General features: G+C 39.3%; 1 protein-coding gene across 2 annotated transcripts in view, besides 1 other annotated feature; it reads right to left on the bottom strand.

Annotated features, from left to right (window-relative positions):
• Positions 1 to 10,636: 10,636 nt before the first annotated feature.
• Positions 10,637 to 10,704: a mobile genetic element.
• A 2,876-nt stretch (positions 10,705 to 13,580) lies between these two features.
• sNPF-R (short neuropeptide F receptor) overlaps positions 13,581 to 24,303 on the bottom strand; it is a 30,497-nt gene continuing 19,774 nt past the window's right edge. Inside the window, exon 3 of one of the 2 annotated variants that reach the window (NM_001275157.1) lies at positions 13,581 to 15,791. The gene's annotated coding sequence lies outside the window, so the exon portion shown is untranslated. The remainder of the gene's footprint in view (positions 15,792 to 24,303) is intronic. The other variant, NM_079452.3, reaches the window with a different exon arrangement.

A 24,303-nucleotide genomic window follows, 5' to 3' on the forward strand; every position in this document is an offset into this window, starting at 1 on the left:
TCAACTTTGAACAAAGACGTTTTCAATTTAAGTTCTTTTGGCTGGCAAATATTTCATTTCATACTTGAAAAACATTTTGAGCTTGTTAAAATGTTATCAGCACTTTGACGGCCAGGCCAAGCCAGTGCCCCACCCAAAAACCAGCACTTAGAGGGCAAATATTTGTTTGCAATTTAAATACGCCTTAAGCGACTTGTCAAGAGCCGGGTCCAGATCCCTGATTTCCGACTACAGACTACAGATTCCAGATTCCAGATCCCCGCTCCTGGCCCTAGACTCATTTGCATAGCCAACAAAACTCACAAGCACACGTCCCATTTCAAAGTAAAGCCATAAATCCACAGCACATGTTAGGATCTGCGAATTGAAAAGCAAACGGCTTTGGTGGGCAAGAAGGAAGTATATGTTGTTAAAGTTACTTGTGCTATTTTAGGTGTTAAATCCGTGGACTGAATTGCCCATTATCATTGTGAATAGACTCCAACTAAGATATAGTTTGATTGAAAGTAAAGAAGCATTGTGTTAGTTTGAAATTGTTACAATCAGTCCAGCTTAATCGTACCTTAATCGTGCCCAGATGAAAGGGTCCTTAAGTTCACATTCACCTGATCAGGTTTAGTCCCCATTCTCCAATCCATTCCATGATTCGAAAGCAACTGGTTGTGCTCTGCAGCCAAGTGACGTGCCTCGGGGCAATCAAATTGAAATTTATCGGTTGACCTTATTTGGCTTCTTATTTATGCCGCAGGACGAAGGACAGGACGTGTGTGTGTGAGCGTGTGAGCATAAGAGTACGGGTATTTAATGCTGCACGACAGCTTTACACAAATCCAATGGGCCAGGGCCACAGAGCCCAAGACAAAGACAAAGGATGGCGATGGCGATGTCGATGGCAAAGGCAATGGCCACTTGGCTGATGGCATATCCCATACCGCGCACTCCACGCCAATTTTTTCAATCTCCACTAATTTATGTCAATTTGGATATTTATGTGCCGCACTGCGCTCGCAGCCGAAACTCCATTAGCCCCAGACTCCACCGATCGGGTCGAGAATCGGGATGGTGGAGAATTGGTGGCCAGTGGGAGGTGTTTTCCGCGCTGCGCCACATGCTGCGTAATTACAATTTGTTATCGCTTTAATTTAATATTGACGCATGTCGCATGATATAGCAGCAAGCCACAGCGCTTTATGTGTATATATATAAGTGTACATGGGGATTGGAGGAGTCCTTGGATCCTTGGGGAAATATGAGTATCCAAAAACCAAATGACGAACAATTTAGTACAACAAATAGCCCACATAAGTGCAATTATCTGGCTTTGAAGCTTGCCAGATTTTGCTTTAAGTGAAAATTTTCGATATGTGGGGTTTTAAATGAGTATACATTTTATGAGTTTGTTCGGAATCAGATCCCAACAAAATACGTATCGTAAATCATGAAAGGAATGCAAATGATAACTTAATAACCATTTAGTTGTAGAAATTTAAATACTTAGGTAGATATTTAACAGGAAATAGTACTTTATGTTTTGAGTTGCTCAATATTTCAGTACACTTTTTATGTTGCGCATTCAAAAAGATGCAGGTGCCTGCAGAATTTTGATGGCAACTGACTGCATTCAGGTTTGAGCACTTTTAGTTTGCATATTAAATGTCTCTGGAGGATTAGACGCCAATTAAGAGGCACGTGTTCCGAATGCCGAGTGCACCAGCCTGTCTTACTAATTGGTAGTGGAAAGTCTTCGAATGAAGTGTGCCCCGATGTAATATGCAATGGCTTAATAACATTTCGATGTCTATGGCGATATTGAAATGTTGTGCTCTTGTTCGCCTGGCAATTAAGTGCATGCTGCCATCCGGCCCCTTGACATTAGCAGGCGTCCCACCACCACCCACCACTCTACATCGTATTTCCCGCCCATATTGAATGTTAAGCCACAGCCAACGGCTCAGCAATATTAGCGGTATATGACAAACAGCCAGGACTCAGCCAACAAAGTCCCACGCTCATGTGGCGTTTGCCACACCAGCAAACACACTACATGCGATATCAGTTGGAGTCGCACTCCTTCCAGGAATGTCGAGGATGCACTGCCCAAAAATTGGACAATGCAAAGGAAGGATACTCAGTCCTTTGGCACGTTTAAAATATTTTTCCATAGGAAAATATAAGTAACTTAAAAATTATTAGCTTATAAATTTAAAGAGTGCGCTTAGTGCCTAAAATCTTATTCTAAATATAATTTATCAAAATTCTCTTAAAATTTACAGGACCTAAAATAAAAAAGAATTACCCTTCGAAGTTCGAACTCAACTTTCAACACTTTCACTTCACACCAATTTCTTTTTGTGGGTATGATTTTTCCAGTGTAATTATCTCTCCCTCAAGCATTATGTGCTTATGTGCGTTGGCGTTTAATTTTAATTACTTCCCGTGTATGGCGCGTATGAACACAAGGCAAGTGTTAGAGGTTGCGGAAACGCTTTTGAAGGTGAAGCAATTGAGTTCTTGATTCGGTTTTGCGGTTGCGACAGCCAGCGATTATGATTGTACAAACGGATCCGGGCTTTCCAAGTCATTGGGAGGGAAAATTAGGGTCTTACATCGGCTGTGGATGAGCAGGACAAATCCATTGACTTTAACCAAAGCCAAGGAGACAGGAGGAGGCGCATATAGTTTAGTTGTTGTCTTCCGTTTAATGTGAAGAATTCGAAGCTTCTTTTTCTATATTTCATTTAGTGCCTTGGGAATCGTAATTCATATTCTCATTCATATCTCATATCGCAACTGGAATTGTCAACTCCGGAAGAAAATAAACTTAATTTATAGTAAGCTTTAATTGCAGCGGCGGACAAAACGGAAATTGCCATTACGATTCTGCCATTCTGTTTTCCCGACAGACCACCGACTTCCTGCGCAGAGAATGACAATTCCCCGCTGAAGTTGCTTGGCTAAAATGCATTTATGACATTTTTCTTAGCTGCAGTGGCATTGATTGCACTTATGCAATTAATGTCACCGCTCGACGCAGAAGCGATGTGGATGTCGCCCAGGAAATCCATTTAGATATATAGCCATGTCTTGCAAGCCATCCCCATTCCCATCCCCATTCAACATTCCCCAGTTCCCAGGACGACAAAGCTGCACTTAAGGATGCTGGCTGGCGGAGCTGGTGTTTTTATGGCCAAATCGAGGAAGCTGCAAATGGTACGGAGCTGCTGGCTGAGTACGTGTTTGTTGGCAGGCGGCGAAGCTTTGCGCCAAAATGGCGTCGCAACAGCCCCTGCCTTCGGCTTCCGTTTCCGGTTGCTCGGCAATCGGAATGCATTAATGGCCAGGTATACTTCGTTCTGCACTCCCCTGTCACTTTTATCTGCGTGCGTGAACATAAATATCGCAAACGCTTTTTGCATTTATTTGTGCATTCCACATGCATATACATGACAGCAAAATAAAATATTAGTTGACCACCTGTCGCTCTTCCGTGTTGATGTCCTTGTTAATGGGCGAAGGAATATGGAGCCTGGCTTTTTGGAAGATTGCATGTACATACATACATTTAAACGTTTGTTTAATTCTCTAAATTGACAGCGACCTTAGTTTAAGGATAAATAAACTTTTTTAGAGACATTAAATGTGTAATTATGCACCTTGTTTAAATATGTTTTCCAATAAAGTAAGTAATAGGTAATAATATTAAAAATAACTCCTTAATTAATTCATATCCTCGTTTTCAGCACAAATCCTTTTTCAAGGGCTTTTTTCTGTTTCTAGTGTTTTTTCTGCTTTTTTTTCGACAGTGAGTTTGTCTTTATGAATGGAGGTTGCTTCTGTCAACTGTCGCCAACAAAACTATTAAACATTTTTAATTAAAAACTGTGTCAGAAGTTTGCAATGAAACATTTCAGCTTTATTTCGTTGTTTTTAGCCCTTTATGGTTGTCTGTCTCCTGTCCTCCTCAATTGCTCAACTTTGGCTTTTTATTTCGCGTGCTGTTTTGGTGCTTTTTAATTATGGGTAAAATTGGGTTTCCATTTGGGAACATTTTCCATTTCTATGGAAAGGATGCTAATAAAATTGTTCAAGTAATTAATAAGTCGAGCCTCCTTTCGCCCTTGATCTAGTTTGTTAAATGGTAATCGCTTTGATTTACTTTTCCATTCGAGCAGCTGCCCAAACTGAGTGAAATAAACTTCAAATGAAACCGAACCGGAAGTTGCGCTAAGTATTGAACCATGTCGGTCCCGAAAGTTTCGCCAAACTTTTCCACTTTCGATGTTTGAGAAAGAGGTAATCCCTAATCCGGCCATGAGTACTTTAATGAAAATGCCTTTGCCGTAGATATGTACACTTCAATATATTAAAAACGTGTTAAGGCTGGAATAAAAGTATAATAACAAAGGGAAAGATCAGCCATTCCACTCCCTTTTTTTGGTATTCCTCAGTCGAGCTCTGTACTTTATTACTTTAAGTCTCGCCTTCGCCCTATTAAGAAAAATATTGCCCGGCTTTCCTTTCCCTTTGCTTAATTAGCACAAAAAGGCTGGCAACTGCCAAGAGTTTTTGGCAAAAGGGCAGAAACTCAAACAAATTGGTTTTAAATTTCAACAAAATTCAACGAATCTCTCGAAGGACGAAAAAATGGCTGGTTAACATCCTCAACATAATTATGCGCAGGGAAGTAGGCAACGTTTTTATTTGTTCACTTTCCCCAAGTCATTTTCGTGCCAAATGCGTTGGTGTTCGTGCATTGAAACGTCAATCTTGAAAATTGAAATATAAATTATTGAAGCGTAAAACGAAGTAAGGGAAGGACGGAAGTTTCGGGTCAAAGGTGACATTCTGTGGGGTGGGTCGAGAGCCAATGTCCATTACAGACTGTCTGCCATTCTCCGAATAATATTTATACAAAACATAAATTGTAAATGGCGAATGCTTTAATTTTAATGCATTAAATTTGATTAACTTTGCACTTGACTTTGTGGTCAGATAAAAGTATATATAGTATTTCTAACTTGTTCACATGTGTCTACTGGACTTTTGTGATGAAATTTAAAGCCCCCGTTGAGTTGGACTTGTGCAACTACTTAAATTCAAGCCCTTTAGCCTCTCGATGGAATTTGATATTCACATTATCAGAATTTTAATCGAATTCCGGCTTGTGCAATGAGGTGTTAATTTCATTTGGACAGGTAATCAGTTTCCCGGCCTCACTTTCACCTCAATGTATGTATTGATGGTTTCGCCTGACTTTCTTGAGTTTAATTAGTTTGTTGCAGTGCCTTTTAATCTCAATTAAATTTCCACTATTCCAGCAAACTCCATTCAGCTGTTCGCATCGGCACTTTTTTTTGCTCCTCTATCAGGAAAAAATGTTTTAAAAATGCGGTCATCGTCTTTTGCGAAATTGAATTTGTAATTTATGCATTTTATGACACAATGTTTTTTCCCACGGTAGCCAAAAGGTAATTCGGGTATATCACATATATTGAATATTGTATTATACGAGTTTTGTTAATTTTAAAGTTTTGATGAATCTATAATTTTCTACATACATTATTACGGTCTGTCTAATTTAAAACAGATGTGTCTAATTCAGAATAAAAACGTTTAGAGTGTTCTTAGCATATATAGTTGAACGCATCTATATTGGTTAGCTGAATGCTAATTTAATTTGATAATATTATTAGTACTTTCCAAAATGTTTTCAAATGTCTGTTAGCTGCTGTTTGCATGTCATTTCTCCGTGTCACTTTACTCCCTCCGCATAAATCTTATAGCCAGTTTACATAATTTGGAAAACATTTGCTTAGGTATCATAAAGTCTGGAGCTGGCGGCGGTAGTTTTGTTATTTGCCACAGCACAAGCCGCAAAACAAGAGGCATCCGCAGGAGCAGCAACAATGACAGCGGCACAGAAATGCGAAGGCCACGACAACACCAGCGAAACCACCACCACACCACTATCACATTTTGCACAAATATAAATATTTGCTTGTGCCACATGCGGGTGGGGATTCGCACCCACCCAGAAAACCGGAGTCAGCAGCCCAGCTACCACAGCACCACACTCACCCATCAGCCCATCAGCCAAGAGCAAAAACTCAAACACAAACAGTCAGGACGCTTATGAATATTGCAAAAGGGAATACGCATATTGAAAACGAGATGGCGATATGGGCCAGCCTTTCGCTAACGGCTTTCCTATAGACGGCAATCGTAAATAAATATTTTGATTTATTGTCTGCCCTGGAATTTCCGCACAATTTACAGCCAGCCAATGTCGAGGGCGTATAATTAATATGTTTACTCGGCGTATGCGTAATATGCTCCATGAAACGAGTATTCGCGCTTAGAGTATTTATTGTCTTGAATTGTTCGCCAACGGACTTGTCACTAAACTGTATTTCATTTCCCGGGCATTACATTTTCGCTGCAACCACTTTTCTTTTTCGGGTTGAAAAGTGTCACGGCTCTCAATCATCTGGAGCCAAACATCCGGAGTGACAGCCAGTGCCCGCAAGTGCAAAATGCAATCAATATCAGAAACTGCCATTGACCACTGACCTTTTCGCACTCACCCACTGCTGTCCGATTTCATTAGAGTTAGTTTGTCAGCAAAAGGACAGAGGAAAACTGAGCTCTACTTGCTATACAGCATTAGAAAATATGTAATTTAATGTTATGTTATTATGATAAATATTGTAGTTTTACATTATCAAAAACATTATTTTGACATTCATTTTTTACATTCTACATTTATACTTACAAAGTATACAATGAAAGTATTATGCTATATCGAAGTAAGAATATTTGTTAATATATATGCCTGTTAAATAAATTTATTAATAAATAGAATAATCAATAGAAACTAAATTATTTAAAGATATGTTTAAGCCGAAGGAATGCTTTAAAATCGTACGTACAAACCTGGAGATGTTGCTTTATGACAATCCAACGTTAAGCATGTTAATTTAAATAAAAATCAAAAATATATTATTTTGACATTGTTTTGAATGCTTTCCTCGCTGCTATTCCTCTTAGTCGACGTACTGAAAAATTCCGTCTTGTCTATTATTTCACCTGACTTGACAGGTTACTTTTTGAATTCAAAGTGAATCGGTCAAAGCCAATGAAGCATACTCAATATAGACAACTTGGTTGATTGAGCAACTGAAGGTGGAAGGCAGCACGGAGCACCCGAAGGAATTGGCCGAGTTAAAGCCATCAACAGGTCAGGAGATGGGCTCTTCGGGCTTTAAGATTAGACCAAATGTCTTCTGGCCTTATGCTTAGCCATGGACTTTTTGCGAGGGATTCACAGACTGGAAAAGGGAACAAAAAATGCAAAACAACGACCGCAGAACCCACAAATGTGAATGTAGATGGATGGACGGAAATCAATGGCAGTGGGATTTGTTTTTAGCCTTTTCCCTCGTTGTGCTTGTAAACCCGGTAACCAAGTTAGCTGCTACACATACAGTGGCAAACAAGGGAAATCCTCTGCACGTTTTTCGTCCGTTTATCAAATCAGCTTTTTTTTTGGCAATGTCTTCCTTTTGTGACACTCGTCGCACCCAAAAATGTTTTGCACTTGATGAAGGGTTTCATTTGATTTGCTTGTTCTGCCATTTCTCTGGTTTCGCTGTCGCCACTGCCTTTTCCATTGTCCTGCTCACCGCATTTGGCTCGGATTTTCATCCCTTAGCATGTCCTTTGCACATCCTGGGCAATGGCAAATGAAAAATCAACATTTAACATATGTTCGTGTTAAACAAATCGCTTAAACTTCCATATGCCAATGAGCACTTGGCGCTGGAAAAATGGGCACCATCAAGTTCAGATTTTGAATTTGAAACTGCAAAGTTAGTCGACGGAAAAATTATTCTACATTCATCTCTCATGACTGCTTGGAATGCAAAAAGGGAAAGCCAAAGTTTCAAGGATTGAGTCTTACTAATTACCCAACAGTTTATACAATTTAGGCAGCTGTTTATCTAAGTTTCTTCTGCTTACTCTGCGTAGCTGCAAAGAAAAACTATCCAAAGTTAGTTAGATATACAACTTCCTGTCGCACTCGCCGTCTACTTCCGGGCAGGTCCTTCGCTTTGTTTCCAAGTGTCTATGCAAATATTTATCTCTCTCAAAGGATTTGATGCGGAAAAATAATATAAGCATTGCAGAGGATAAAATTCAGTTGAAATCCTGCTGCCTATTTAAATTCAGAATTATTATTTGAAGTTTTTATCTGTTATAAAAAAGTATGAATTGTGATTTCAATGGCGGTAGCCTGACCTCCATATTCCAATATTATTATGGTTTTTTCTCACGGCCAAACTTTTTAGCATTAGTTTTTAATTATCCTGGGCAAAAGCTGAACCAATAAAAGCAAAATCAGGAAGTCAGTGTAGTATGGGGTCATTAGAACTGGTCCAATGTTTATGCATGTGCATTTTGCAGGACACCATTACAAGTCGCCTCGAGCCAGCCAGTTTAATGAACCGGAAGTGTTTTATACTGCTCAAATGCAATTACTTATGTATGTGTTGGTCACTGGGTGTCTTTGTGTCCATCCTGTTCTCCTGTCTCTCTTCTGTTTGGCTATGTGCACAACTTTTGGCACGGTCAAAACGCCAAGTATGAGTGTCAACTGCTGGCCAAGTTCATATTTAGTCATTCAAACTGCCAGTTCTTCAAATACCCATTAATCGGAAAAAGCAGTTGCCTTTTATTTTTTTTTTAAGTTATACATATATTTCGAATTTTGTAAGTAGTTTGGAATTTATTTTGTTAAAATAGCAAAATATAATATTAAAACAGATTACTCTTCTATTAATAGAATATAAAACAATAATAAATAATAGAATATACATTTTTCTAAATAAAAATCTTAAAAATGGAGCCATGTACTTCAATATGCTTCAAAAATGAGAATGCATATCCTGTTTTTTGTTCTGTTTGTCTCGCCCTTTTGGGGACAGTCATTGCATTGCACTTAAGTGCTGGAACTCTTTGTTTCCTTGACACAGACACAAACACAGCAGCCTCCAGCCAAAAGTCATTAGATACTGCGAATGCAAACAAACTGCCGGCCAGCAGGAGGAAAGAGGGAAATGGGAAAATGGGGAAATCTGGGAGAATTGTGAGAGCTGTGGGTTCGGCCACGGACTCCACGTAAGGGAATTTTTCCCTGCTGATTCTGCTGAATGCGCTTCCTGTGAGCACTTTGTGTCAATACTCTCGACGGGCGTACGTTCAAAACTTTTGTGATGTTGCCGTGATATAAAATTACATATATTTTTGTTTATCTAAAAATATGTTATTTATTTTATAAAGTACCTACAAAGCAATGGCAAGTATTATTTTCTTTTTAAAATGAAATAAATATTTGAAGAATAAGTTGGGCAGCGCACATGTTTCTCATTCAACCTATTTTAATTTGGTTAAACAAATTATAGGGTAACTTAAAGTTGTTCAGACCTTATCAAGCCCTCAAGGATATTTTTCGAAACCAGAAGTTATTATGTTGTCCTTGCACTTCTGCAAACTTTTTCCACTTGCTACCTATTTAATTTGCTAATGCGTTTCGCCGTTTAAGCATTAGAATGTGTGTAACTTCTCTGTGGTTAAAGCAGGGACCATAAAGTATTAGTTAATTGTCTGCGAAAATGGAGCTTACCTTTAAAGGTAAGGCCCTTGGATGGTCATATATACTTTACAAAATTATATTATACCATCTTCGGTAAATGTGTATTTATTCTCTGGAAAACTCTTAGAACTCTTAGAGCCCTGCCTTAATATATTACCAAACCCAAAGTGGAATCAGGAAGTCAAAGTATTTAATTCAATAGCGGGTAAAGTTTTTCGCAGACTTTTCGGGCAGCACACACAGGGGCAATCTGAGGCTTCCATTGCGACGTTTAAAAGGGCGAACTGGCTGCTGTTTCTGCCAGTTTAACTAGTTGAAAGCCATTTGGGAATGCCAGAACATGAAATCCTGTCCTGGGACTCAGCCCGGACAAAACAGATCCCGATCCCGAGCACTGGGTTGGACTGCAACTGAGCAGTCAACTGGCTCGACTGGCGTGCAATTGTCAGCCATTTGGCTGGCTTTCCCCACTTTTCCCACGGTTCGGTAGCAGGAAAAGCTATAGGAGCGGTAGCTGGAACAACCTGCCATGTCCGTAAGTGGAAACCATTTCCCAAACTTAATTTGCCATTTGTTGGGCGAGTGTTTTGTAAACCGTGCCGGAGACAATTTCATTAGGTTTTTCCAGCCATCCTTGCAAGGCAGTTACATATCCTCAAGGCGTCGGCAATTGGCTTGAAAGTTCGCTGCATGTGAAAGTTCAGCTGAATTACTTTGTAACTACTAACTACTTCAGCTACTTATTACCAGCGTTTCCTGCAGCAGACATATTTCCTCCTTTTTAATGAAACGGTATTTTCCATGCATGTCCCTTGGTTTGCATGTGGGTATAATAAACATCTGGCACTTAGTCTTAAATATTATTAAATTTATTTAGTTTCAAAAATCATTTTCTTTATGGCCATTATGAAGCATTCTATAGACAGCATTGGTAAGCAAAAAACTACATTTGTATAGACATACCAAAATTAAAGAGAGAGAATTAAGAGAGAATGCTATAGTCAAGTTCCCCGACTAACAGATACCCGCTACTCAGCTAGTGCGAAAGCGAACGCGAGATTTCATTCATTCGGACAGACGGACATGGCTAGATCGACTCGGGTATTGATCCTGATCAAGAATATATATACTTTATATAGTCGGAATCACTTTCTTCTGCATGTTACACACATAAATACTTTTTAACGGATCTAGTATACCCTTTTAGTCTACGAGTAACGGGTTAAGAACTAATAAAGTGAATAAAGCAATTTAATAAATTTAAAATAAATTTAAAACTTTATAGAGATCATCTTATTATTATATTAAATTATAAATAAGGTAATAATATAACTTATCCTTAGCCTGTACCCTCTTTTCGCTTTTAATAATTAATCGGGAAACTTCGAAATTCATCCGACCCGTAACATTTCTTAAATTTCGCTGATTATATTTCGTTCCGAGAGGAAGCCGCCGAACTCGACTGTTTGACTTGGCGCAAGTTCTGTTGTTTTGAGCTGCTGCTTTTGATTGACACATTTCACGCCGAAAGTTTTGGAAAAACCCACAGACACAGTGACAAAGGAAACTTTCGGGGCTCAGTGTGTTGTTCCTGTTGTTTTCCGAGGTCGGAATGTGTTGGTAAAGTGGTTTCCAGGACCTCTTTGCCTAGACGAGGATACCCGTGGAAGTGCCTGCTTACATGTGTCAGAGTGTCGTTCAATTTTAATTGAATTTATTTGCTTTTTGGCTTCACTCTATTGAACTTTTTCGCACCCGAGGGACTTTGTCTTAAGTTCCGCTCTCTTTGCCATTTGAGCGCTTAAAGGACTCCATTTAAGCGTGTTCAGTAGCTTTGCTCCTTGTGACAGCTAACTAGTTGGCTACTCCATCATACTCATTTTGCAATAAAACAGCAATTTGTAAACTACTCTCGGCTGACGTCTCATTTGCTTTATCGTCCTGCTTTTCGTTGTTCCAGCCCCCGTTCAACGTTTAGTTCCATACAATCCATGTCACAAAACAATTTTATTGCAGTGAGAAAGAATGGGTAAGAAACCCACAACAAATAACTTTTGCTGCCAGTGGCCAGAGCCACAAAAATAGTTTCCAGGACTTGACCATCACAAAAAAATCAAAAAAAAAAAAAAAACAAAAACAGACAAAACAGTCTCGAAACCAGTGAACAGCAAACAACAGATCTGTTGTTCTTTATTCGCTATAATGACAATTTATGTGGCTGAAATGCGGGCGCACAGGTGCAAATAAAAGGATTTTCAAAAAACTAGTTTCCCAAAGTTGATGTGCGATGGCGATATAATTTGAAATTCCATTTTAATATGGTGTGAATTTAAATTATTTGAAAGGACTTTTCATTTGACAAACTGTGTACGTATGTATCTTTTTACAATAACAGGTTGATTCTAGTGATTTTGTAGAAATTTTTCATTTAAGATTTGTTCAGTAAAAGTATAATATCCTTACACAGGGACTCATTTATTTGATGCACCTCTGGAAAGGAAAGCGAATGTAAATTTAAGAAAAAATATTTTCTTCATGGGCCATATATATGTATATTTTTATTCGTCTGGGTAACCAAATAATGCCACTTAACTCAATGCCGCCGCCCGGGGGTCCTTGGACTCCGGACTCCGAGTCGCAGGACTATGACTTACGACCGCACATTCGTAACGATTAAATTTCAGGCCAGGTAAGCACAAGTTGACAGGACCCTCCGGCTTGATGAAGTGCTCTGCTCGGGACAGTTTATTAGTTTTCTTCCTTAAAAGCTATTTTGAAATGGGTTCTCGTGAGAGATGTCAGGAAAATGTAGGAGTCCGATCCGGAATAGCTCAGACCGGAATCCGGATCGAACGGAGTTCAAATCGAACTAACTTGATAGCAACATAAATTTGTATGCTTACGCTTAATTCATTTTATTATAATTTTACACACAGTTGTTAAACAGCGTCATGGCGATTAATTTGGTTAGCTGTGCAAACAAGTTTGCCCAGTCAGTATTATATCATCGTTCGACTAAATCGTCATCCATCAGCCCTTGATTTATCATAATTTTAATCGCCCAACCGCCCAACCATTGGCCACATTTGCGAAATTATCGTGTTGCCATGGTAATATTGGTTAACCAGGGCTTTAAGTGCAAATGCCGAACAGTAATCATCAAAATCAAAGGACCTTTCATTTGATAATTGCGCAATAAATGCGCAAGCTAAGGGCAATAATGGAAATTAAAGACTAAATGGCTGTCAATGAGTTTGCTTTTCGAATCACAACTCATAGGAAATTATGGTGGTGTTACCAATTTAAAGGCATCCTGGCAAAGGGCTCTAATTGATAAACAACTACCTATTTAGCCACTGGATGTGGCATTCGCTATCCACTTAGGTGCTCATATAAGTAAATTACACATCTCGGAGAAGTTACATAGCAATCCAAGCCAGTTCAATAGGCATTCGCAAGGATATTGGAAATAACTTGCAAGGGCATAACTTTCATTCGAGACGGAACAAAGTTTTCTGCATTGTTCGATCCGGTTATGAACTTCATCGTCAAACTTTTCGCATGCCATCGTTTTAATTGAACCCCAGGAATGAACACACCTTGTCGTCCTTGATGCACTGACCTGCGGCGCGGTATTCATGTGAGTCCTTCTTAGTCCTGTTGACCCAGTTGAGGGCATTATCCCCTCTCTACACTCAACTGCGTACATAAATTACCTAGTGACAAATCGCCTGTCTGCACATTTCTCCCAGTTTGTCATTTGTTTGTTTATTTGATCAAAGCACGCCAGCAGAACATTCAACTTTGTCACATGCTGAGAAGATGAAACAGTTTGCATTCCTCGGGGATTAGTTTACTCGTATTATGTAGATGGAGATTCTTTAAGATGGTATTCAGACCCACATTCATTTAAACAGGCACACCATTTGTTTCAACATCCATTATTTATTCGTGTGTCGGTAATCCGTATTTTAAAACATCTTTTTCGGCTACAAGTATAGTTTTTTTTTACTTTAACATTAATACTCAGCTGTGTCTCATTGTTATTACAATTATGCGTTTTTAACATGCGATTTTAGCGTGGCTTTTATATTGTTTAGAGTTTCATGTTGATCGTTTTAAATTTATTTCCAATTGTTTTTCTTGTTTAACATTTACGTTCTACAAACACAACCCTTAACTAGTGGGTGTTGAATTAACAACATTTAGCTTAAGATATTCGTACTCACATCAAATAATTCAAGTGTTTTCCCTTTCTAGCTTAGAACCCATTTTAAAATGCCTTAAGTACTAGCTTAAGTTGAGTTTCACTTTTCGTAATAATACAATAAGTTGTATGATCTCGCTTAAAATATTTATAATATTCCCTTAAGCCTGCGGATATACAATAATAACTTTTTCCTTGTCTATTAAAATGCCCTTCGAAGTTTCCATAACTTATCTTACTCGTTCATAATACATTGATACAACAGCCAACATTAAATTGTAGCTAATAACTCATCAAATTTCGTTAACATTATTGGATATATAGAAAATTCCTATTACTTTCATGAGACCCTTTCGTGCTTGAATGCCAGCTTAAATTAACTTTAGCTTATCGAACAATTAGTGAGTATTCGGAAACATCCTATCAGTTAACTTAGCTTATTTAAACGCTGACTAACATTAACTATAATTACGTATACGCAGTAGAAACATGTGGTCAAAGCGGAAAAAACCAAAAGTACACCAAATCATGTGACTTGTTTTTGAAAGCCAGACTTAAACTTTCAAAAGCGGGGCTCATGGTCAGCATTAACTTTGCGTACTTTTGGTTTTGTATCTCCATGTTTTTGACAACTCATTTTCATACTCCTTTAACTTCTAGCATTTGATGCGCTTAGTCGGTAATCTTACAATTTAATACCTATACATGTATATATTTACTATAATTCTTTTAGTTTTTACCTAAGCTCTGAAATACTTTACAAGCATGTCGAGCAGCTTAAAATTAAGTAAATGGCTACCTTAGACCTGACACTTTATTTCGTGATAAAACAGTTTTATTTGCTCGACTGCCAGCATTTAAAGTTAGTTTAGTCAATCCTGATGCCTTTATATTCGGATATAGCCCCACTAAAATAGCCGGAATTCGATGGAAAAGTGGGAAACAAAACGCTAAATTATTGCGGAAAAATTACACGAATGGAAATGTAACCCCATTTAAAGGTGAATGAAGTGAACTTCTCCCAAAAAAATGTTCATCTTTCTTTGGTTTCTGTGACAAGTTGTGCATTAAGGGAAAGGATTTAAATCGTTTCCCGTTCAAATTCCGTTTCAATTTCGGCCGATGCCAACTGTCAGTCAAGTTTAAAACTCGTAAATTCAACAACCCGGTGCAAATCTCATCAATGTCAGCTTATGCACTTCAGCCTTTCTTTTTTTTTTTTTTGCCTTATAGAACTCCATCGGCCGTGGGAATGTTTGCATTTCCGAGTCGAGCAAATTATTGTTCTTGTGTTCTGGTGGGCCCAGGAAAACGAGTTTGTAGCTGACATATTTCCACACAATTGGGGATAAAAAGAGCTCGCCCGAAATTTAATTCCGTGCGACTGGCGAAAGCCAAAAACCAAAACGACAAGTGTCGTCTGGCAGTTGTTGCGAGTAGGTACAAATTGAAAACGACAAAGGCAAACTGCTCTTTGGGGAATTTGGAGTTGGAATCACCCTGCGAGGCATTGTAAATATGCGAAATGGCCCGGCAATTGTCGCGGCTTGAATGGCGGCGGAAAATTCGACAAAAAATAGCAGTATAAAGCGGCAGTTCTGCCCTCGGCACACTCCATTAACACACCCACTTACACACCACATACACCATCCATAAAATATATATTGTATACATATAGATATATGTACAAACATCTGATATCAATGACTTTTGTAGCTGTTTCAGCCAATTGCTAGACAACCTCCCTTTCGGCATCGTTGTCACTTGATTTGCCATTTATCAGCATTTTTCTGCCCATCCATGTTGAGTGCGGTTTACAAAAGGACATCCGAATTCCAGCTGGCGTTTCCCTGCATTATTTTGGCTTGAATTACTGGCACAATTCAATAAGAGTCCGTCCACGTCGGTTGCTTAGAAATGCGTTTCGAAAATCTGTAAAAAAAAAACACAAAGAGGAATGGAGTTTAGATTGCTTTCGGCGTTGGCAGATAGATTGACTTGCAGAAATATATACATATGTTCTTGTGGTGTAGTTAGCTATTTTTACAGGGAATTCTCAGTTTAATGATTTATTAATACCACACACCACACTCACACAGTGGCTAAATAAGACCGCCCACATTGTAATATGCACATGTCGCCCACTTTAACCAAAAGCCCCAAGAAGGTCGTAATACCTCTTCACTTGCAAGCGGCTTATGCCAATTTGTTTGCCATCTTGCGTCTACCAATCGCAAATCGCCTTTCAATGAGCCCAATATTGAAATTCAGGGCTCACACAGAGTATTTCGCTTTAATGACAACAACACGTGGGGCCAAGCAGATAAAATTTAACATTAATAATAGTGCAAACTGCTTAATTGCCTCAGTAAGTACATCAAATCAGCTTAAATCAGCTCATTAAATCTAAATCAGCTTCTAAGACCCTTATTATCGTGCTGAAGTTACTCTAGTAAGCAAACAGAAAATTCCCTGCATTGAAATAATATTATGGCCATATGCCTGAATACCCATCATCAGGCTCCAGCAGTCTGCTTAATTAAAGGAGCATCGGATTGCAGGCGGTAGTGAATATTTGAGACCCAGACTCCGCTCTCGATAGTGTTTGCCTGCCTGTCCTTGTTGACATCGCCATCACATCGGCATCTTACGAGTATTGTTGTCGTCATCGTAATGTCCTTGTTCGTCCTCACCCGGAAAGTCCTAATTAGCATTAACCACTTGTTGCATAAGAGACAGCTAAAGCCCCCTCGTCTTTTTTCCATTTCTCACTGCAGAATAATGTACGTTTACATTACGTATACGCAGTGGAGTCGTGCTGCGGTTGGCATGTCGAGTGACCTTAATCCCGTCTTTATTATTTAAGCAATTCAATTAAAGTGTATTGTGTGTGTTGGCTAGTATTCTGTATTTAAATTACATTCAAATTCACACAATTTTTGCTGGACATTATTCTGCGAAAAACCTGCTACGTATATTTATTTAACTTGTGGTCTTGTACCACGCATACTTATTAAATTGGCTTTTGACTTCGGCTAACGAACATTATTGTAAATTTTAATTAAAACTGTAATATCAATTCTGAGTAAAGTTCCACAAAAATAATGTTCAAACTGCGGTCGACTATCCACACTTTCGATAGAAAGCCGGCGGATGTTTCGTGCTGGGATTGTCATTAATTTAAAATGGGAATTTGGCAGGACTCTGAATTTGTCAAATATATTTTTGTGTATATTTTTGGGGCCACGAGATACAGGGGCTAATATTGAAATATAAATTGAGATAAATAAAGTCTCAATTTATACCTTAGCGCAAGGTTTTTAAACTGTTTAGTTACACACAGATTAAATAAGTAGAATTAAAATAATTTTAAATCAATCACATTTATGAATGGCATTCAACTAGCTTTGAATGCTTTGAGTTCGAATTCACATCGAACAAAAGAAAATGTAAAGCGCTCAGCTGGCACTCAAATTGTTTAGTCCGAAGCGAAAGTGTAAGTGCACAAAAAATCACAGCTGGCTTTCGGGTTCAACCGACACGTTGCTGTTGACAAATTAAATCAACTTGAATGCTTGAAATGCCGTTCGCTTTGGTGTTGATAATTGAAATAAAATTTGCCGCCTAACAAGGGGAAAAGTAACAAAGGAGGCGAAAAGCAGGACAACGAACAAGGACCACGACCTGGACCAGGAGAAGGACCCATTGATGGCAGCTGGAGGTGGACAGGTGGTCCAAACAAAGGTAAACTTGGCCCGCAGCCTTAGCCATGGTCTTTGGCCTTTGTTTGTCCTCAGCTGGAACTGAAAGTCCGACCGCCTCGAACGCCGCCTTATTAAGTATTCATTATTGTCGACTGTGATTGTGTGTGTTTTGCGGGAATCCTTGTGGGAGTGTTACACTGCGAGGATTTTATGTTAGTTTAAGTATTAAAATTTTTGTTCTTTATTCGATTTCGACCATTATTTATGATATATTCAACTAGAATTGAAAGAGGAATGGCTAATAATTTATAACTAAAATACATGGGTTTTTTCTTTCGGTGTTTGGGGTGCGTGAAGAAATTACTTGGCTGCGGTCTGCCAATCGGAGTCCTTGACAGGAAGTGGGTCTCACCTCTGTCGGTTTGGGACCCTAATTGCCAGCGGCACATTAATGTTTGTGTAATTAATTTTAATGATTGTACTTTTGCGCTTGTTTCCCATTCCCATCGATGCTCCCGAAATGTGTCCCCAAAAAACAAAAGTTTCTTTTATTGCTTTGCTATTGTTCTTATTGGTCTTAGGATGTCTTTTCAGTGCTGTGTTTCGTAGCCTAGTTTCTGGAAGTTCTTTCAGGAAAACAAATAAGAAATGGCTATAAAATGTTTAGCAAAACAAAGCAATAAAAAAATCAATAACGAACTAGGAAGTGCAAGTGCAGAAAATGTTTAATTTTGATGGACAAAAGTTGCCTTTTTCCTTATTTTCTGTACAGTAGAAAATTGAACGTATAGTGAATTTAAGTATTCGGTAATTAAAAAGTGTGAGATTTATTTCATAGGCCGGGTTTATTATTTAGTTTATAGCTGTAAAGCTGATCATTTATTTAATACGTTGCATTATTTATTTAATTTTCCAGTTCCTATTTGGACTGACTGACAACACCTGAGTACTTGTAATCTGGATTGCTCACATCTTCAAATGTCAGCCACATGCAATTGTCCTTTAGAAGCGCTCATGACTGGAGTGGATTTTAAGTTGGCCGCAATTAGATGGCGAGGCAAACAAACTCTGTGGTCCTGAGAACATATGTTGAGTTGGAGGGGAGAGGATACCCCACAGCCAGACAACCACAGGGATTCCAAGGACCTCGGCTCAACAGCTCGCCGAGAAGGATGTTCTTTTTAATGAATTGCGATGCGGACTAAATTTAGCCGAGTTAGACAGTGTAGACAGACGACGGATTGGGGTGTCGGGCATTTAATGAATTTTCCACAGGGCGTAATTAGGCAAAACAGGAAGTGAATGGAGGAGATGGAGATAGAGGAGAGAACTCGGCGGAAAGGACTCGTAACGGAATCGGATGACAGTTCAATGACAGTCGCCGACACGTGTTGGTCTTTATGTAAATGAAGGTGTCGCACTGATATCACCGTTTAATGGCTGAGTTAAGGCATCAGCCGGCACTTCAATTCCTTCACTGGGTGCCTTGAATTATGCCGAGGGAAATTATTACAAAAAATTATTCAATGTATGCATGGAACATGGGAACATTTAACGCTATGAAATTTAATGAGCCCAAAATGGCGCATTAAATGACACGACGAAGGACGTAGGCCCAGGAAGTGAATGCTGTCAAAGGCGCCCGAAAGTAAACTGATGTATTTTTAATTGCTGCATACATTAAAATAGATTTACATTGCGAGAGTGGGCCGGAAAAAGAGCTGCTTCTTCACCTCTCAAAACCACCCCAGTATTGGGTGGAAAATCTGTATGCCAAAAAAAGGATTCCACTGTGGACTGTGTGGACAGTCCTCGTGCAAATATTTACTGCCGTCAGGAAGGGAGCTCCGTTTTTAGGCCGGGTAGACAGAGTTCAATACTGGCTAAGTCCATGGAAATCTGCCTGGAAATTTAACTTAGTCGAGGCCATGTACAGTGACCTTATGCCAAGTCTTTGAGTCGACGGGGTTAAGTGAGGTCTGAGCTCTTGAGCCATCCGCTTACTCAAATATGCCACCTAGGGCGATGCACTTTAAATATGATTCTATTTTGGGGTATTATTTCTGAATATTAAGTGCCAACGGACTATGCGATGAGTTGGGGGATTAATATTCTTTTTGGGCGTGGAATTTTATTTACACTGTTGTTTTTGATTAATATTGGACAAAAAAGCGTTAAATGAAATAACAATAAGTGGTATTGCTTGTACTGATTCGTACAAACATACCATAAGCTGACTTCTTATCGGAAAAGCAATCCTTTTATTTTCCTGCCAACAAAGTTGTCAAACATCCATTTGTGACCCTGATTTAGCAACTTGTTTTCAATTCATTCACGTCCCACTACTACTATGCACTATTGGCCAAAAGGCGCGAGTTAAGGCTAAGAGAAATGGTGAATCATTTCGAGGGCGCTGAAAAGTGTGCTACGGTTTTCTTCGGGCCACTAAGTTCTGTGTTCTGTGCCCTGTGACTGCTGCTGGCGCTGATATATCTGAAGCCATAAATATCCAGCGACCAGGGGACTCACTTAGACGCTCAAACGATGTGGCATTATTCAAAATATTAACTTGAGCTTAGACAATATTATGAAAGCAATAAGCGGGGCCAGCAACTTAAAGTGAGTGAGCTCTTCCCCCATTATTTTCTGTCTTCTTTTAGACAAAATTAAATTTCTCAAATATTTTTCCCCTCACACAATACCCACTGCGGTCTCCCAAGCGAATTTTGAAGGACTTCGGCGGGATGTGGTTTGTCAGAGAGTTTATAAAAGTAATTTGCCTGCGGCGGTCTTCGGGGAAGAGTGGGTACTATATATAATACACGCGCGGGGAAATAAACGTAAAATTTAATTTTAATTCACTTTTGTCGCTTCAATAATGTATAAGTTGAGCTGGTCGGAAATTGTCAAACGGCCATCGCTTTCTTTAATTTATATGCATATTATTGATATGCCAGGCACGTAGGGTGGTAGTTGTTGTGGCTGTCGGACACGCGTATCCAAGCGAAAAGGAAATCCTATTGGGATGCGGAAAAATTAAAGAAATCAAGTTGGGCAAACAGCAGAAATAATAAAATACATCAATTCCTTCGATAAGAAGTTATTTGGAGCTTGTCGATGCTGCTTGTTTTATGGTAAATATCCCTTTTTAGTACATATTCCCATATTCCTCACATTTGCGAAGAAATTAGCAATCATGATATTTCATTTAATTTTCTAAAGAAATATTTTTTTTCTTCATAAAAGTAAAATGTTCTCAGTTTTAGTGGCTTTATAAAGAGTTATAATCTTGTTAAAAATATTAAGTTTTAATTTAAGAGTGCAAGCTCGTTTCAAGAGCAGCCACTACCCTTCAGTTCCTAATTAATTACTAAGATAGGCAATCCATCAGAGCTGCCAGAAACGCCTCCAAGCCGCCTTTACATACTGAATTATATCTGATTTAAAAGCTGGCTTTGCTCAAACTGTCCGCTCACCGATTGATTTGGATCGCAAGCCGAATACCGCGACGCACTCAGCCTGATTGTCATTGACGGAAAGGCCCGTCGAAAATGACTGATGATTTTTCCCGTCACTTGTGGGGATGCCTGTGGCTTAATGACATGCAGGTCGCTTCCATGTTGTCTCCAAAAAGAACAAGAGAAATCGCTGCCTTATGTGGCACGAGCTGGAATCTGTCTGGCTGAGATACCAATCTGAACACTGAATCGCAACACTCGGTGTATGTAGCTCCCTTGGTTAAAATAATGTTAATGCTCAGGATTTTTCCCGTCGCTTTTCATTTCGGCTATACCTTCTTTTTCCCCCTTCAACGTGATTTGTTGCTTTAACGTGATTGATTTTGACCGACACTTTAATTACAATTTTCTCTAATGACCCTCAACAGGGCTAAGGAACAGACACTTTCGGTAGCCCAACTGGTGAAGTAAGAAAATCGATGAAAAAGCTGAGATTTTTTCAAGCCAAGCTTTTCTGGTGACATTTTCCTCTCTTTTTGTGGAATTTGTATGCCTTGTGGCCGTTTTCCCTCTCTACCTGTGCCCGATGAATTATGAGGCAGAAATTTGTCAGGATTTTCCCCTCTTGTAGACAGAATTTCGACTATAACCATCTGACAAGCTGAAGCCTGACGTTGGGCAAAAAAAAAAAGAAAAATGTTCGAAATGTGATAAACAAAAATTATATTTTTCTCAGAAAATCTTATGTTCTGCAATTGAATTATTTTCTGAACCCATCTTATGGCTTCAACTATTCTGCACGCTAGTGTTTATCATCATAATCAAAAATTATAGTTTTTTAAAACTTAATGCGTACTTTTCAAAGAACATCAAAAAGTCGCCATTCCGCACTAACTCGTATTCACACAGAATGAAAAACTCATCTGCGTTCGCATTTATGATAATATTTCAGCGGTCTATTGTAATTTCCATGGAAGGATTTTCCTTTCACTTTCTTGTTTTCTTATACGCCTTTTTATCCTCTCACGTGAAAGTTTTTCGTGGCTTTTACTATTTTTTTTTCCAGGCAACGGTGGGCTTTTCCCCTCGAAGGTATTAAAGCACAAACTCTTTAAATATAAGCATTTCGCCGAGGCCCGTCTACATTGTTTATTTTTTAGCATTCAGATTCTGTTTGCCTTCGCTCGCACATAAATTAAGAAATGGCTGAAAAAATTCCCTAGTCCACGGCTCGTTGATGACAGGCTCTCAAGCCAAGCGAACTTTTCCTTGACGCCCTTTAAGTCCCTGGCAACGCCACCTGCTGACAGGTGGAGTCCTCCGCCTAGACACTTCCACCAGCCGGGATGGCTGGTGTTCCAAGGTACTTCTCGGGCGGCTCGACGGGCTCCGGCTCTCTACCCGGGAACTCCACGACTCCAACCCAATTACCACCCCTGGCTGACTCTGCCGCAGCTTTTTGTTTTTCCTTTTTTTTTTTTTGTTTGCTTGGGGTTCCATGTTTTACACGGCTGTCATTCGAGACTCTGAGCTGCATAATTATGTATTTGAACCTTTTGAAGGGCATACGTCCTTCACTCGCACTCCTCGAGAGGAATGAAAGAGTGAATTCCAATCCTGAATCCTGAAGCATGCGAGAATTTCTGTGCAGAATGTGTAATTAGATTTCAGTTATTTTGAAAGGGATTTTCTGGCCATTGCAGAAAACCAGAGGGTCAGCTGGCACCACCATTATTCCGAAAATTACTTGTGCTCAAACTGTTCGGGTATTTTTGCTTGGCCAATTATTATAAAAGGCATTTCTCGTTTCATTAAACTTGTAATTGCCGGTTTGGCAAAGCCTAGGAAACGTCGGTTTCCTTCAGCCCAAAATTGCCATTTTCGGGAACTTTAATAAATGCCAAGCCGCAAGCATTTTTAATATTAGCTTTAGCACCCAACCGCCCTCTCGACTTTTGTCTCGTCAATCATTAAACACAAAATTTAATTAACTGTTAATAAAGCAGCTAATGAAGACAGCTCTAGAGGCCACCAGAGCTGAGCCACACCCCGTCTCGATTTCCCAGTTGGATGAGCCACTGTCAAGTTAATATTGCCTTTGGCTCATATTAAGTGGCGCTAAGCTCTGCTGTCAACACGGGCGAATCGAGGAGATGGGGCAAGACCAGAACCAGAACTAGGTTCAAAACCAGGACCTTCTCTCCCATTCCCATAAAGTGTCAGGGATCAAAGGGAAAACTTCAAGAATAAATTAGACGTATATATATATGTACGTACTAACACTGTTGGCCACTGCTTAAGTCCAACCTGACCACTGTCTGCCACGTTCCTCACATATAAGTCATGGCAAACGCCTTTTATGGCATTTAATGGAGCATAAACTTGGCTCGCTTTTATGGACAATTTTCATCAATAACAAAGACTGAATGCAGCCAGACATTAAGCCATCACACACTCTGACGCACTTTCCTTGGAATGAACATGACACTCGGAGAAATGAAATCGATTTCCGGCAATTTCATTAGCTTATCATCGATCATCGATTTTAAGGAACTGATACTATTTCTTAGAAATTATTATTATATAAATGCTAAGCCACTGAAACCACTTTCAAAAGTTTTGCAGGCAATAAATCCAAGCAGCTTCTTGTTGATTTTATCCCCTCCATCTAAATGTTCTTCTAGTAAATCATTTTTTCGTATTTGTTTGCTAAACATGTTTCTCCACGAGGCGATGCGTTTAAATTGAAAAATTGAAAAAATATTGTTAATCTTTTAATTTGATCAATCCCGCTCCATCCAGTGTAAATCGAATGGGTGCCAAGTCAGCTAGAAATTCCGGCGGCTGCCTCATCCGGGAAACTCTACGTGCCGGACATGGCTCTACATATATATATATCGGTATATATATATATATATATACACAGACTCACCCCGAACAGTCGTAATTGTCCTGGGGCACTTTGGATGAGTGAGTTAAACGGCAGGACTGTTTAACTAAGCCTAGTTCAACATGTCTGGGTGCCTCCTCATAATCGCTTGCCGCATAAAGAGAGGCATCAAGCTGATGGAGCAGAGCAGGTCCTTACATATACATTATATATACATTTTACTGAGCAGCCCGACAACAAGTCAATAAAATTTATGACCATCAATTTCAATGTGTCGAAAGTTTTCCTTCTTTTCGCATTTCCCTCTGCGGACAGGCAACAACCTCGGGGGTCCGATGGAAGGTCCCTTGTTTTCTATAATTTATGCCGATGGGCAAACAGGAAAAATAAAG

This window comes from Drosophila melanogaster, chromosome 3L, assembly GCF_000001215.4.
Source record: "Drosophila melanogaster chromosome 3L".
In the NCBI taxonomy this organism is placed as follows: domain Eukaryota; kingdom Metazoa; phylum Arthropoda; class Insecta; order Diptera; family Drosophilidae; genus Drosophila; species Drosophila melanogaster.